At 45.1% G+C, this 15384-nt stretch overlaps 1 protein-coding gene across 5 annotated transcripts in view; it reads left to right on the plus strand.

Annotated features, from left to right (window-relative positions):
* RAB3B (RAB3B, member RAS oncogene family) overlaps positions 1-15384 on the plus strand; it is a 580278-nt gene that overhangs the window by 20637 nt on the left and 544257 nt on the right. Inside the window, exon 1 of one of the 5 annotated variants that reach the window (XM_084965094.1) lies at positions 4028-4230. The exons of the other annotated variants lie outside the window; for them this stretch is intronic. The gene's annotated coding sequence lies outside the window, so the exon portion shown is untranslated. Of the gene's footprint in view, positions 1-4027; positions 4231-15384 lie in introns of those variants that run through there. 5 annotated transcript variants of the gene reach the window in all.

A 15384-nucleotide genomic window follows, 5' to 3' on the forward strand; every position in this document is an offset into this window, starting at 1 on the left:
TTGGTGGAATGGTGGAGATGACAGCCTAATTAGAGTGGGAGAAGAGAAACTGGATACTCAGCACTTTCAAGGATTTTTGTTCTTAGGGAAAGGAGATCACTGAGTGGTAGCTGAAGGTGAAGGGGAAAGTGAGTCAGAAGAGGTTTTTGGTTTTCAAGATGGGAGAAGTAGCGAGTTTGTGTGCTGGTGGAATAATCCAATAGAAACCAGCAAACTAAGCAACAGATAAAAAACCATAAAACTGATGCTAGAGAAGAGAGAGGAGAGTTTCTGAGACACTATCCTTGAGAGGGATGGGGTTGCAAGCTGAGTGTGAGTCCTTGCTAGGAGCACAGCCTGTGCATCCATATTAACATGGCAGAGCACAGAAGGAGTGGGCACAGGTGCAGCTAGGGGCTACATAGCTGGTGGGAGCTCTTTTGGATGCCATCATTTGGTGAAGTAGGAAGCAAGGTCCTCAGCTGAGAGTGAGGTTGGGGGAGGGGGTGTAGAGATTGAAGGAGAGAGGAAACGTCACCCAGGAAAGTGGGAGAGTGAATAGATGAGGGAAATGTAATTTGATCGCTGATTAGCATTAAGGTTCCACTTGAAATTAGTGATCATAAATTTAAATTCACAAACTCATGAATCTGAAGCATGGTTGTGTGTTTTTCTCTAACCACATTTTGCTCTTTGGATGCAGTCATGGAATAGGCAGAGCGACTTGGCTCCAGTGAAAGTACTGTTTTGCTGAATGAGCATGACAAAGCAATAGAGGGCCAAGGAGTCAGGGGTGTGTGCAAGGAAGCCACTTTCATAATTGGCCATAGAGTTCAACCTGGGCAGAGAGGGAGGTGATGACATAGGGCAGTGAAAAGATGGTAGAGGCTGAAGACTGTTGCCACTAGGAATCTAGAAGGGATGAGCCAGAAAAGTCGAGGCAATCTGAGAGCAGGATGCTTGAAGTTACTCTCCGTGCTGACAAGGTGCAGGGATGATGGTGAGAGTGAGTGGCTGAGGTGGGTGTGGAGATCAGCATCCCTGGAGGAGAGGAAGTGTAAAGAACGAGAGTCCAGGATGTTGGAAATCTCATCTCTATGGCTATGAAATTACTGAGAATCGTGGAGAGAGTAACAGAGAAACAGGAGCTGGTCACTGATCAGTAGAGTGGCCAGCATCATCTCATCATGTGAGACCCAAAGCTGGAGGGCATTTGTGTTTTGAAGGAGGAAAAGAGAATGACTGCAGGCAGTGGGGGGTGGGGTGAAATTGGCAACCTCCTGGCTCAGAGAGTCAACAGTGGTGAGAGAGGAAGCCGCCATCCGCCATCCGTTTGGAGGTTTTGGGAGAAGCCTGCATCTTCAAATGGAACTAAGTTTCAGTCACAGCACAGTGTGGGGGTGGGGGGAGGGTAGGGGGAGTGGGCAGAAAACATCCAGACTAGAGGTTGAGGAAAATGAGATTTTTCTGAGGACTATGGGTTCCGGAAGGCCCAGGGAAAGGTTTCAGTGGGGAGTGGAGGAGATAGAGTTAGAAAAGATGATGGGTAGAGCTGCATGGGAATCAGAGTCCAGTAATCGGGGGTGGCCTGGGAGACTTGGGATTCTTGCCAAGACTGCCATGAAAAGAAGGATAAAAGGGACAACAAAAGAGATTGTAATGCAGACCAGTGGCACTGGGGCAGGCAGTGGTTGGGTGGGCATCAGAGGAAGGATAAGGGCCTGGCTTCCTGGTGATCCTGCTTTTAGAGGCCCAGAGGCTGGGAGGGCTGCCGTTCTTGCTCAGAATGCCTCTTTCTCGATTTCACGTCAGTAATTATTGAGGCAATAAACAGCAACTACCATTTCTGTAAAATGTCCTCACCTGTAAAATGGGGCTCATAACACCTCCTGCAGGGTTGGTGTGAGCTGACAGCACTGCTAAGTCGCCAGCGCTGGGCTCAGGTCCGTTAACAACTTGGTGTCCTCACAACAACCCTGTGAGCCAGGTACTGTTATCATCCCCATTTTACAGGTAAGTAAACTGAAGTCCAGAGAAGTTAGATAGCTTACCCAAGTTCTCACAAAGAGTGGTAGTGTCCAGATTTTAATCTAGGTCTGTCTGACTTCAAAACCCATATATGCCCCACACCGTGCATGCCCACCCTCCTTGTTATATCTTTGCATGGGTAAGGAATTGGGTGCTTAGGAAGCGCTCAATAGATGGTGAAAGCGGTGTGAAGAGTTATAATTTATTGGGCAGAAATTATATATTTTACAGGCACTTTACACACCTTTAAAGAAAATCATCACAACTATATGGAGTTCCCGTTGTGGCTCAATGGTTAACGAATTGGAGTAGGAACCATGAGATTGCGGGTTTGATCCCTGGCCTTGCTCAGCGGCTTAAGGATCCCGAGTTGCCGTGAGCTTTGGTGTGGGTCGCAGACGTGGCTCGGATCCCAAGTTGCTGTGGCTGTGGCGTAGGCTAGCGGCTGCAGCTCCAATTTGACCCCTAGCCTGGGAACCTCCATATGCCACGGGAGTGGCCCAAGAAATGGCAAAAAAGACAAAAAAAAAAAAAAAAAGAAAAAGAAAATCATCACAACTATAGTGCACAGAACAGATGAGAAAACTAAGTTAAGGAACTTGACCAACGTTACCAAAATTAGTAAATGGCACAATGAAGATTCAAAATTAGGGCTGTCTGCTGCCAGAAGCTGTGTTCTTTTTACAGCCAACTGCCTTTCCCACTCTTCCCCTGGCCCTGTGGTACCCCAGGGACCTCACAGGTGGTTGAGCATCAGAGACACAGCTGAAATTTGGAGCCGCGTCTCCAAGGAAACACTCTCAAAAAGGGACGGGTTATCTGTGGCAAAGTATCTCCTGTGAGCTTTCCGGCTCTTTATACCTCCTCTCTCGCTGCCCCTGCTACTTCACAGGTGGTTCTAATGGGCATCGTTGAGCTGCAGGTAAGTCGTTAAGTGGCTTGGGACGTAATGTCCTGCTCTGTGAGGAGCTGCTGCACATTCTGGCACAGAGTGAGGGGACAGGTGGGGGCTTTGTTAGTTGTGGTAGAAGTAGAATGAAAACATGGCACTGGCGGTGTGACAAGTAGCCATGTCTCTGAACCTCTGTTTCCTCAGCTATAAGCTAGGAATGTTATTAAGATCTGCTTCTCAGCAGTGCCGTAGAAATTAAACAAGATAACACAAGGAAAGGGGCTAGTATGGTGCCTGTAATATCTTAGGTGCTCTATAAACTTGCCCAAAGTTGCACAGTGAGTGGCAGAGCAGGATAAGTTGTCTTGTGCTGTACTATGGTGACTGGTCTTGGTTACTGCCATTTAAAAACAACTTTTTTATTATAGTTGATTCTGTCAAATTTCTGCTATACAGCGAAGTGACCCAGTTATATATTTATACACATTCTTTTTTTCACATTATCTTCCACCATGTTCCATCACAAGTGACTAGATATAGCTCCCTGTGCTGTACAGCAGGATCTCATTGCTTATCCACTCCAAATGCAAGAGTTTGCATCTACTAACCCCAAAGTCCCCATCCATTCCCCCCCCTCACTCCCCCGGCAACCACAAGTCTGTTCTCTCTGTCTGAATCTGTTTCTGTTCTGTAGATAGGTTCATGTGTGCCGTTTTTTAGATTCCACATATAAGTGACAATCATATGGGATTTGTTTTTCTCTTTCTGACTGACTTCACTGAGTATGAAAATCTCCAGTTCCATCCATGTTGCCGCAGATGGTTACTGCCGTTTTTAAGACTGGCACCATGGGGCGTACAGGGTCGAGTTCACCAGCAGAGAAGTTAGATAGTCGTGGACCTTTTACTCCCGCCTTCAAAGGTGGAGAGAGAGCAGAGCGGTTTCTGCCCCTGAAAGGCCCCTGGCTTGCTTGGGTCCTGCCTGATGTGTTGCTAAGGGCAGAGGCAGGAGGAAGGGAGGCCACTCAGCGGAGGCTTTATCATTTCTTCCTGCAGACTCCCCCTTCCCCCACACCATTGCCCACACCTAGGGTTGCCAGGTGACGGCTGGAAACGCTTACCCTCTCTGTACTCCTATGCTTCTCACCTTCCCCTGTGAAGTCTGTTGACTCTGTGTTAATGACGCAGAGGCTCTGAGCTCAGGCCCAGAATGGAGGTGGAGGAGACTGTGCCCTAAACTGGCGGGACCTTTCCGTTTTCTTAGCTGGACTTGGGGAGGAAGAGACAAAGGAAGTGAGAGAGAAGAGAAAGCAGGGATAGAGAACATTATAGGTGAGTCTAAGGTTGGACCTTGTGTCCAGGCTCCCATGAGGTACCATTTTGTGGGGAGAGAAATGTTCTCTCTGGGTACTGGCCTCCCTCCACTGGTGTGTGGCTGTGTCAACTGATTGAGCCCGAGGCTGGCCTGGAGATTTACCACTTGCAGAAGCATAATTAGCCCTTTAATTTCCTTCCAGCAAAAGTTTGCTCAGGCAGTTTCCAGCCCTGCTTTCTTGGGCTCCTCCCTCTTCACTTTCCTCTACCACCAGCTCTCCGAGAATCTGAGGCCTGTCCTGGATGTGGCACCAGCGGAAGAAGAGCAGATTATCAGGGGCAAACTGTAAATGAAATGATTATGACTAGTGTTGATACAGACCTTTACAGCTGCCCAAGCACTGTCATACCACTTATCTCATTTTATCTTCCCAACAGCCCTGAGAAAAGAATATTCATTTGGCTCATGAGTTGGCTCAGAAAGTCAGGTAACTGATCCAAGGTCACATGCCAGGAAGTAGCAGAGCTGGAATTTGAACTTGGATGTGCTTAACCCTGAATCTACACTCATACCACTGCCCCTCATAGTACCTGCTCATTGAGTGCTTAATGTGCTTTTTTAAGTGACATTTAAGTGCTGAGGGACACTAAAATTGAGAGGATGATGAGAATTAGGATTTTAAGAAGCATTTTAAAGGAGGTGATCCCCCACCTCCTGAGATGGGAACAGCAATGGTAGAATTAAAAATGCCTTTTTATTTATTTATTTATTTATTTTGGTGGGAGGATGTTGTTCCCAAAGGGATTTAAAGTGGCAGAGAGAGAATTAGACAGTATGAGGGGTTTCATCTTCTTTGTTCTGTTTTGTTGTACGGTTTGGTCCTGATTCTAGCCTGGTCGTTTTCTTCAGGCATGCTGCTTCAGATTACCTCCCAGCAGTTCAGCTGATCCTATGAAGGAAAAATACAAAGCAAGCAAACAAACGACAAAACTAGAACAGTGTATAGTCTAGTGGAGGAGACAAACATGCTGGCAATCCATACACTGTTTCATTGGAGAGAGGATAGGCTGTGTGGTCAGTTTCTCTGGTTCAGATCTTTATCCAGCTGTGTGACCTAAGGCAAGTATTTAACTTCAGAGTCTCAGGACCTTCATCTGTAAATGGATATGATTCCCGAACCTCTCTCAGAAAGGTGTAAGAATTAGCACGGTGCCTGGCACACTCTTAGTCTCAACAAATAGCCATCGGCCATCTCTTCTGCCTATAGAGAGTGGGGAAAATGTAAATTATAGCGGAGGAAGCGTTGGAGCTGAATGCTGAGTGGTAAGTAGCAACTGGTTCAGCAGAACAGGGGATTAGGCTGATCCGGGCAGAGGAACTGGCCGGAGGAAAGCACAGACTTTGAGGAACACAATGTTTGGGACCTGGGGAACAGGCCAGGGAGAAAGAATGGGAGAGGTGACATGAGCTTAAGGCAGTGAGACTTTTACATTAAAAAAACAAGGATAGGAGTTCCCGTCGTGGCACAGTGGTTAACGAATCCGACTAGGAACCATGAGGTTGCGGGTTTGATCCCTGCCCTTGCTCAGTGGGTTAACGATCCGGTGTTGCCATGAGCTGTGGTGTAGGTTGCAGACGCGGCTCCGATCCCGCATTGCTGTGGCTCTGGTGTAGGCCAGCGGCTACAGCTCTGATTCGACCCCTAGCCTGGGAACCTCCATATGCCGCAGAAGCGGCCCAAAGAAATAGCAAAAAGACAAAAAAAAAAAAAAAAAAAAAGTGTTCGTCTCAAAAACTAAAAAAAAATTAAAAAAAAAAAAACAAGGATAAGTGTAGCATTTTAGCATTCTGGGAGGCAGTCTAGCTCAGGGGTTAAACTCCTAGCTCCAACATTTGCTAATTTGGGCACGTACCTCTCGGTGCCTCAGTTTCTTTGTCCTGCCTGCCTCAATGAGCTGATTGTGAGGACTGATGAAGTCATACATGAAAAATACGTGTCACGGTGCCCAACACTTAGTAAATACTCCATTCATGTTAGCGATTATTATTACTCTTTATCCTGACTCCTTAGAGCTAGAAGGGGCCCTAAAAATCATGTAGTGGAATATCCCTCTTTTAAAGATGGAAAACCCGGAGTTCCCGTTGTGGCGCAGGGGTTAACAAATCCAACTAGGAACCATGAGGTAGCGGGTTCAGTCCCTGCCCTTGCTCAGTGGGTTAAGGAGCCAGCGTTGCCGTGAGCTGTGGTGTAGGTTGCAGACGCAGCTCGGATCCCGCGTTGCTGTGGCTGTGGTGTAGGTTGGCGGCTGCATCTCCAGTTCGACCCCTAGCCTTGGAACCTCCATATGCTGCGGGAGCAGCCCAAGAAATGGCAAAAAAGACCAAAAGAAAAAAAAAAATAATAAATAAATAAAATAAAATAAAAAGATGGAAAATCCAAGGCCCAGAGTTGAGGAGGGTTATTCATAAACCCACAAAACACATCATGCCTGGGCCTCCTGACTCCTGGCCTGCACCATGTGACTCCTTTACTATTGTCAGGCTGCCTCTGACAGCTTCCCCTGTCTCTTCAGATGATTGTCTCCCCTCCCTTGTAAATAAATTTCAAGGCATTTGCTTTGAGCTGAGTGTTTATCCTATTTTTAGAACACTCTGGCACCTGCATGCAAATGATCCTCATGGGACTTGTCTGCTATAATGACTCGGGCCAACTCCCAAAAGGAAGCAGCTATGAGACCAAGGGGAAAGCACAGCCTGGGGCAGGATGGAGAGCCTGGACTCTTTTTCTAGTTAAGTCCCAGAAGTCTTGGAGTTCATCCTAATCTCTTACCTGCTTCGTATACACTGACTCCTTGTGTCTCCTTGTCTGCCTAGTAAATGTTAACTCCTTGGAAATGAGTTCATAAGTGGGTCTCTGGGCCAGGCGTCAACCCAAGGTTTTGGACTTTAGCATGTCTTCAGAAGGTGCCATGGAACCCAGGCCTGTACGCATTCACATTTCTTTAGCTATGATGCTGGCTCAGACTCTGGGGAAATATTTCTTACTATCAGGAAAATGGAAGTAATATGGGGGATTGGAGAGAGAAAGACTTTATCAGACAACTTCATGGTTTTGCTCTGCAAAGATGGAGAGAAATGGGACTCATGAGATGACAAGAAGGTGGGGAGAGCAAGGCCTCAAACAACTCTCCTATGAAGGTCAGTGTCCCCTGGCTCTGGGCATAAAAGGGCCGTGTTCCCATCCTCAAAGGCCTCACCACTTAGCACACACTTACTGAATGTCCTTCAGGCAATAGGCCCTGTGTTGGGTGCCACTAAATCCCTCAGTGCTTCCCTATTTTTTAGACAATGTCCAAGTGCCTGGCCTGGCATTCCATCATCTCCACTGTCTAACCCCAGCCTCACTTTCTATTTTAAGAACTGTGTTTCAGAAATCGAAAACTCTATCAATTGTAAGATATATCCTTATTTCAGAGACGCTAAAATGTGAAAAAAATGAGCATCTTAGAATCTATATAATATTGTATTTTACATGCTGGTGAAAATGGAACTGCTTGTACTCTCCCCAGATGCCATGCTGTTTTAGGCCTTACTGTATTTTTTTTTTCTTTTTAGCTGTTTATAATGGAAAATTTCAAACATACACTCAAGTAGGGAGACTAAATAGTGCTTGAACACCATCATCCATCTATAACAAAGATAAACTCATGGTTTGTCCTCCGTGTTTTTGCCGTATTTCCTTCTCTCTGGAATATTAATAACAGCAACTGCCAGCCATCATTATGGTTTACTTTTCTTAATTATAAAAGTAATATATGTTCATTAAAAAATACTTTGAAATTATGTCAAGCATAAAGAATAAAATATTATTAACATTTTGGTTGGCTTCTTTCCAGTTTCTCTTCTATAAATTTTTAACATAGTTGAGATCATGATGTATATTCAATTTTATCTCCTTTTTATTTATTTTTTTATAACTTTATTTTATTTCATTTTTTAATTTTATTTTATTTATTTATTTATTTTTGTCTTTTTGCTATTTCTTGGGCCGCTCCCGCGGCATATGGAGGTTCCCATGCTAGGGGTCGAATCGGAGCTGTAGCCTCCGGCCTACGCCAGAGCCACAGCAACTCAGGATCCGAGCCGCGTCTGCAACCTACACCACAGCTCACGGCAACGCCGGATCGTTAGCCCACTGAGCAAGGGCAGGGACCGAACCCGCAACCTCATGGTTCTTAGTCGGATTCGTTAACCACTGCGCCACGACGGGAACTCCTCCTTTTTATTTTTAATTAAAAAATTTTTTTTGGCCATGCTTGCAGTATGTAGAAGTTCCAGGCCAGAGATCAAACCCAAGCTATAGCAGTAACCTGAGCCACAGCAGTGACAATACCAAATCCTTAACCACTAGGCCACCAGGGAACTCCATATCCTGCCTTTTAAAATGTAACACTATGACATAAGCATAGCCAATATTGTTAAAAAATCTTTATTAATGTGTTTTAAATGACTTCATTTATAGGGAAGATGTACCATTATTCATTATTTCATTCATCAACAATATTTCTTGTGGAGTTCCCTGGTGGCCTGGTGGTTAAGAATCTGGTGTTGTCACTACTGTGGTATGGGTTCAATCCCTGTCCCAGGAACTTCTGCATACCATAGGCATAGCCAAAAAGTCAACAATATTTGTTGCATTTACTGTATTTCGGGCATTCTAAACAGTGGTAAAATAATGAGGCACAATCTCTGGCCTCTTTTTTTTTTTTTGCCTGTGCCAGCAGCATGTGGAAGATCCTGGGCCAGGGATCAGGGGTCAAAACTGTGCCGTAGGAGTTGACCCAAGCCTCTGCAGTGACAAGGCCAGATCCTTAACCTGCTGTGCCACAGAGGATGCCATCTTTGGTCTCAAAGTTTGGTTGTTCTCCATTGTTTGAACGTTTAACTACTTTTCAATTTGGGGTGGTTGTGGACCACATTACAGTGATCAATGATCATCCTTGTGTATGAAAATTTTCCTAGTTTCAAATTATTTCCTTCGATAGAGTTTCAGTAATGAAATTCCTGTTTTACTCTACCTTTGACAACGTAAGATGTTATCTTAGTTTAATTTTAGCTAATTTAATGGGTTAAAAATTGCATTTCTCTGACTATTTATTGAACAATCATCTATGTGCTTATTAACCATTTTTCCCTGCAAATTGTCTGACAAGGGTCCTATTTTTATCACCAGCAGTTTCTTAGTGCAAGACCTGAACTCTCATTTCCTTTTACTTGCTATGACCTGAGGCTATATTAAGTGTAATCTTGTTTCAAGCTTCTCTTTTTCCTTCTGGCCTTTTCTCGCATCACTCTTCCCCCACCTCTTCCTGTCTTGAAGGGGAGTTGGGTGAGTCACCTAAAAGGTACAGCAGGTGGCAAATTAAGTGAATTCCCTAGAGAGATTTCTCAGAATGCTCTGAATGGTGCTGATGTCAATTGGGAGGCAAAAAGACCAAAGAGGAAATGGATTGGCAATTCTGAGGTTCAATCTGTCCATGCCAAAGCGCTGGGGTGTTAGGGATGGTGGTTTGTTCAGGAGGCATCTTTAAAACACCTGCTACATGCCCAGATCTGTGCCAGGTACTGATGAAGGCTTATTAGCTGGAGCAGACACAAATGAAATAGGTTATACGTAATCGTCAACTGTACATGTCGAAGGCATTCAGACTAAGTGGAGACGTCCTGTAGATAGTTGGAAATGTGCATCTGAAACTCAGAAATAAGGGACTCGAGGAGGGTAAAGAGCCAGTTTAGGAGTCAGAGCAGGAGCAGCAAGAGATGTGGGGAAAGCACTGATGAAGTGAGGTTTTGCAGCAGCCGAGGAAAGGAGGGCTTTTGAGAAGATGAGTGTGTTTGGGTCATGTCATCTTTGTTACTTAAGGCAACAGGGAGATCGTGTTATCCGCTTTTCTTTCATTCATTCATTCCTTTGTTCATTCAGTATTTTTGGAATACCTACCAGGTGCCAGGCATTGCTCTAGACATTGCTGAGGGTACAGAAATGAAAAGCACAGCCTCTCACCCACAGTCTAAATGAAGAGATATAAATGGGAGTGGAAACCAATCCCTGATATAGATGCTATAATCCATTCTTTCAAAAATATTTCTTGAGTTCCTGTTGTGGCTCAGCAGTAATGAATCTGACTATTATCCATGAGGACATGGGTTCGTTCCCTGGGCTTGTCCAGTGGATTGAGGATCCCGGTATTACTGCGAGCTGTGGTCTAGGTTGCAGACGTGGCTCTGATCTGGCGTTGCTTGGCTGTAGTGTAGGCTGGCGGCTACAGCTCCAATTTGACCCCTAGCCTAGGAACTTCCACATGCCCCAGCTGCAGCCCTAAAATGAGAAAACAAAGCAAAACAAAACAAAACACAACTTCTTGAACCCCTAAGATATGCCAGATGCATTGAAGAACAATGAGAGGAACCTCTACAACTTTTAGTTTATATTAAGTAAAATGTAGTGTCTTGTATCTTAGTGGAAATCATGGAACTTGATCATATCTCTGAAAGGTTTTGAGTTTTTGATGGGTTTGTGTGGGATCAGTGCCAAAAATAAGAAATCAGGGCATTTATCTCTCTGGGCCTGGATTTTGCATCTGTGAAATGAAGGTGTTAACCCTCTGTGTACCTGTTGCAGAAGTTGTCATGTGTGAGGTGGCTTCCCTGCTAGACTGAGAATTCCGAGGGCAGGGATCACCTATGTCTTATTCACTGGGACGGTGTAGGCTCAGTAAATATTTGTGGAATTTGTTACTCTCACAAGGGCTTTCTAGCTCTAATAGTCTGTGCCCTGCTATTGCTATAATATTATTAAAATAAAGGCCCAAGTACATTCTGTGGAGGCCCTGAAAAAATGATGATGAGTTTTGATGCTGGAACTCAAATAACTTCCCAGAATAGGTGCACTTTGACCTGGACCTTAAAGGTTAGCTAGGATTACAGAGGGCAGGGAAGTGCTATAGAATCCCCAGTTCTGGATTCCAGTGACCTCATTCATGCCTTCTTACCCTCAAGGATCTACCAGCTACTACCTATGTGCCCTTGGACTCCAATTTTCTCATCTGTAAATCAAGAGTAATACATGGTGTGCTGGAAAGAACAGTGGATGTGGAGTCAGAATATTTGTGTTTGAGTTCCAGCCCAGCTAACAAGTAAGAAGCTATGTGACCTTAGGAAAATCACTTTACCTCTCTGTGTCTTAGTTTCCCTACATGCAGACTGCAGGAGCCCTAAGACTGGCTTCTTCTGGCTCTAAAAAGTCTGCGTCACAGGGTCATTGTTAGAATCCAATGAGATGATGCAGCAAAGATGCTTGTAAATGGGAGGGTGCTCTAAGTATGGTCTATACTCCTGAAGACATATGGGTGCAACACCAAACCAGCTCCAAGGGATCACTTTCTCCTTTTCTCAGTCCTTTGCTTTTCCTTGGCTCCACGGAACTTTCCTAAAAACCTCTCTCCTTCTGCTTTCTTCCTATTCCCATGAGACATAATGCCTTGGCTCCCAGGGGCTGCAAAATACAAAGGGCTTGGAGCTTGGCAGCTGTGAACCAGCCCAGAAGCTCTCATTACCTGCCTTCCTGGTGCTCCTCATGCCCACCCCATCGCCTGGCCTGGAAGGAATGAATGGAAGAGTGGGGACAGAGGCGTTTGGCTGGGGGAGCGTGTGTATAACAAGGCGGGATCTAGGGGTGAAAGCCTCAGAGATAACATTTTCCTAGTTGTGTGACCTCTGAGCCTCCCCCTTCTGTCTATAACAGGTAAAGGAATCAAAAAGAAGAGGTGACCCTTCTCTCACAGATCCTTTTCCAACCAATCCTGAGGTTCTCCCTGAGTTTTCCCTCTTCAGCACATAGTCACTCGTTGAGTTTCATTCACCAGCATTCTCATGAAGTGCCTGCTATGTACCAAGTGCTATAGTTGAGGTCCTAGGACTTATCTAAATATAAGATTGGGTCTCAAGATATTCATAATCTGAAAGAGGAGACAGATGAATGAACCAGTAAGTAGAGTAAGCGTGATGTGTGCAGTGATAGGCCAAACCATAAAAGGGCAGAGAAAGCAGTTACTTTGTCAGGGGAGAGGAGGTCAAGGAAAGCTTCAGAAGATGTGACCTTGAATAAGGTTGTGAATTATTAAAGAGAAGAAGATTTCAGGCAAAGATGAGCATATCAGTTTAAGGCCCGAGGATGTAAAGGAACCGTATTTGGGAAACCACAAGTAGTTAGGCAAAGCTGGAACTCATGGGTTCAGAGGAAGACTGGGAGGGAAGGATCTGGAAGGGAAGCCCGAGTAGATCTTAAAGGGTCTATGTTCTACAGAGATGCTTGGACCCTGTCATGTGGGCTGTGGGAAGCCTGGGAAGGGATTTAGAACAGGAGAGAGAAGATAAGCTTCAGATTTTAGAAAGATCCATCTGACATTCATTGTGCTCTATTGAAAATGTTGCAGTAACTCCCCATATTCACCCTTTCAACAAATGTTTATTGAAAATCTCTCCCACCTCATGTGCCAGTGCTGTACCAGGCACTAGAGATATAAGGAAAACCAGACATCCTGTTCTCATGGCACTTGCAGTTTGGCAGGGGAGACAGACTTTAATCAAATAATTACACAAATAAATACACAATTGCAGTGGGTATGAGCGCTACAGAGCAGAAGTCCATGGTGCCAGGAGAATGTGTAATTGGACCATTTGCGTTTGCCAGGATGCTCAGGGCAGCTCCTCTGCTGAGCTGAGCCCTGAAGGAAGTGTGTTGCCTCTCGGAAAGGTGCTGGAAGCCTCTATGGGATTGGGCCTCTCCTGCTTCAGAATCCCCATCCAATGCACACTTCCCATCTACAGTAAACAGGCACTGTAGATTTCAAGCAGGTATCCTGTCGTATTCAGCCTTTTATCTTCACGACCTGGCCAACACTTGCCACAGAATCAGTACCGAGTGAAGATTTGAATAAAAAGGAAGGAAAAGAAGGAAAACTTTTGGGCGTTCCTGTTGTGGTGTAGCTGAAACGAATCCAACTAGTATCCATGAGGATGCGGGTTCAATCTCTGGCCTCGCTTAGTGGGTCTGGGATCCAGCATTGCTGTGAGCTGTGGTGTGGTTCCCAGACGTGGTTCAGAGCCTGTGTGGCTGTGGCTGTGGCCAGCAGCTGTACTCCAGTTTGATCCTAGCCTGGGAACTTCTATACGCTGCGGGTAAGGCGCAAAAAAACAAAAAGAAGAAGGAAGGCACTTCAGATATTTGAAGACAGCAGTACTATGCCCAGAGCTGCTTCTTTCTTCCTTCAGCTGCTCCTCCCATGATACAGTTTCAAGTTCCCATCACCATTCCAGTCATTCTGCTTAATTGTCAAGTTCCCTGTGACGGGCTATTTAAAAACGTCAGAGGTGTATCCCTGTGCCTTGAGCTCTGGTCTCTTGGAGCCGGAAGGCCTTGTTTTATTTAAGCTTCTTTTCATCATTCACCTCTTCGAATCTCAGTTGTCTCTTTTTTTGTGGAATGGAGATATTGGTTCTCTCACAGGATTTTTCTGGGAATTGACTGAGCTAATAAGAAAACACTCTAAACTCTAAGAGCTAAACAAACATAGGACTTAAATATTTGGAGGGCTGCCACAGGAGTAAAAAATTAGATTTATTCTTTGGGTCTCCAGAGAACAGAATTAAATCAATGGCTAGAAATGACCACATGCAGATTTCAGCTCCATGGAAGGGAAGAAGTGTTCTCATGATCAGAACCATCCGTCAGTGGGATGGTTGCCTTTGGAGGTGGTAGGCATCCAGCATCGGGAACACTCAATGCACTTGTATGCTGTGGAAAGAATTCCTTTTTTAAGTGAGAGGGTGGATTGAATAACTTCTAAGGTTTACTTTTAATTTTAGAACTCAACAGTCTGATAGTCAAGACACGTGAAGGAGCTGGGAGAGGGCATATGTGGCAGAGGGAGTAGCATGAACAGACATATGGAGCAGTAATGAGTATGGCATGTGTGGGTGACAATGAGGAAACTCCAGAAAGGAACGATGGGTCTATGTTGGATCAATGATTCGCGGGAAGGTAGAGAAGATAACTCATATGGGTTGAGCACCTGTGTACCAGACACACCTGATTCCATTTAAGCTTTATGGGTGATTTCCAGTCTTACCCTCTAGGGAAGCGGGGATTGTTGGCCTCAGGAAGGCTTAGACATGGTTGGAGGATCTGCTGTCTGGAAGGCTGTGGTGTGGGCTGGGTCCTGTCCTGGGGGGTAGAGAGGGATTAAGAATACACAGTCTGGTTGGGCTGTAGGCTGTGTTGAAAATACATAGACTTTTGTCAAAAGATGAATTTGAATCCCCAGTCTGTTTCCTTGTGACTCTAGCAATTTACTTAACCTCTGTAACCCTCAGTTAATTCACATATAAAATGGGGACTCAAATTTGTCCTGCTTCAGGCCGACATAACAATTAAGAGAAGTAATGTTAGGCAAAGGGCATCCTGGGAAGAGCGCAGGCTTTGGAATCAGACAGACCCAGTCTGAATCTCAGTCTGCCATGAACTGGTTGCAGGATCTTCGGCAAGTTATTTAACTTTTTCTCATCTGTAAGTAGAGACAACAGTATTTCAAGGCTGTTTTGGAAATTAAGTAAAATAGGTAAAGGGCTTGACATACCACCTGGCACATAGCAGTTTTATTTTGTTAGTGCGAATAGTAAGATCTCACATGTAAAGCATTCATCAAAGTGCCTGGCACATAGTAGGTATTTAGCTGACATTAGCTCCCTCCCCCCGGGCTGTGTGTCTGCCGGCCACATGGACAGAGCTGCTGGAGGCCACAGAGGTGGCGTGTGCATCCTGGCATCCACTCTGGCATAATGCTCTGCCCATGTGAAGAGCTCAATGAATGTCTGCTTTGTAGAAGTGAATCGATTGCTCTTGATGACATGGTCTCCTTCCTCAAGTAGCCAGTGAGTCATACCTCTTTCTTTCTCCTCCTTCCTGTCTCCTCTTTGGTTCTATTTCTGACTCTCATCAGTGGGAGGGGAATCAATGTTCGTCAAAGTGATTTTTAAAAATAAAAGAGAGAGGGAGGTTCAGAAGCAATGCTCTGGGCTACTTTCCATTGAGCACACGATAGTGAGAGCTG

This window comes from Sus scrofa, chromosome 6, assembly GCF_054392235.1.
Source record: "Sus scrofa isolate SSC_HxYL_T2T_F1_AM1 chromosome 6, Sscrofa_HxYL_maternal_Yorkshire_Landrace_v2.0, whole genome shotgun sequence".
In the NCBI taxonomy this organism is placed as follows: Eukaryota; Metazoa; Chordata; class Mammalia; order Artiodactyla; family Suidae; genus Sus; species Sus scrofa.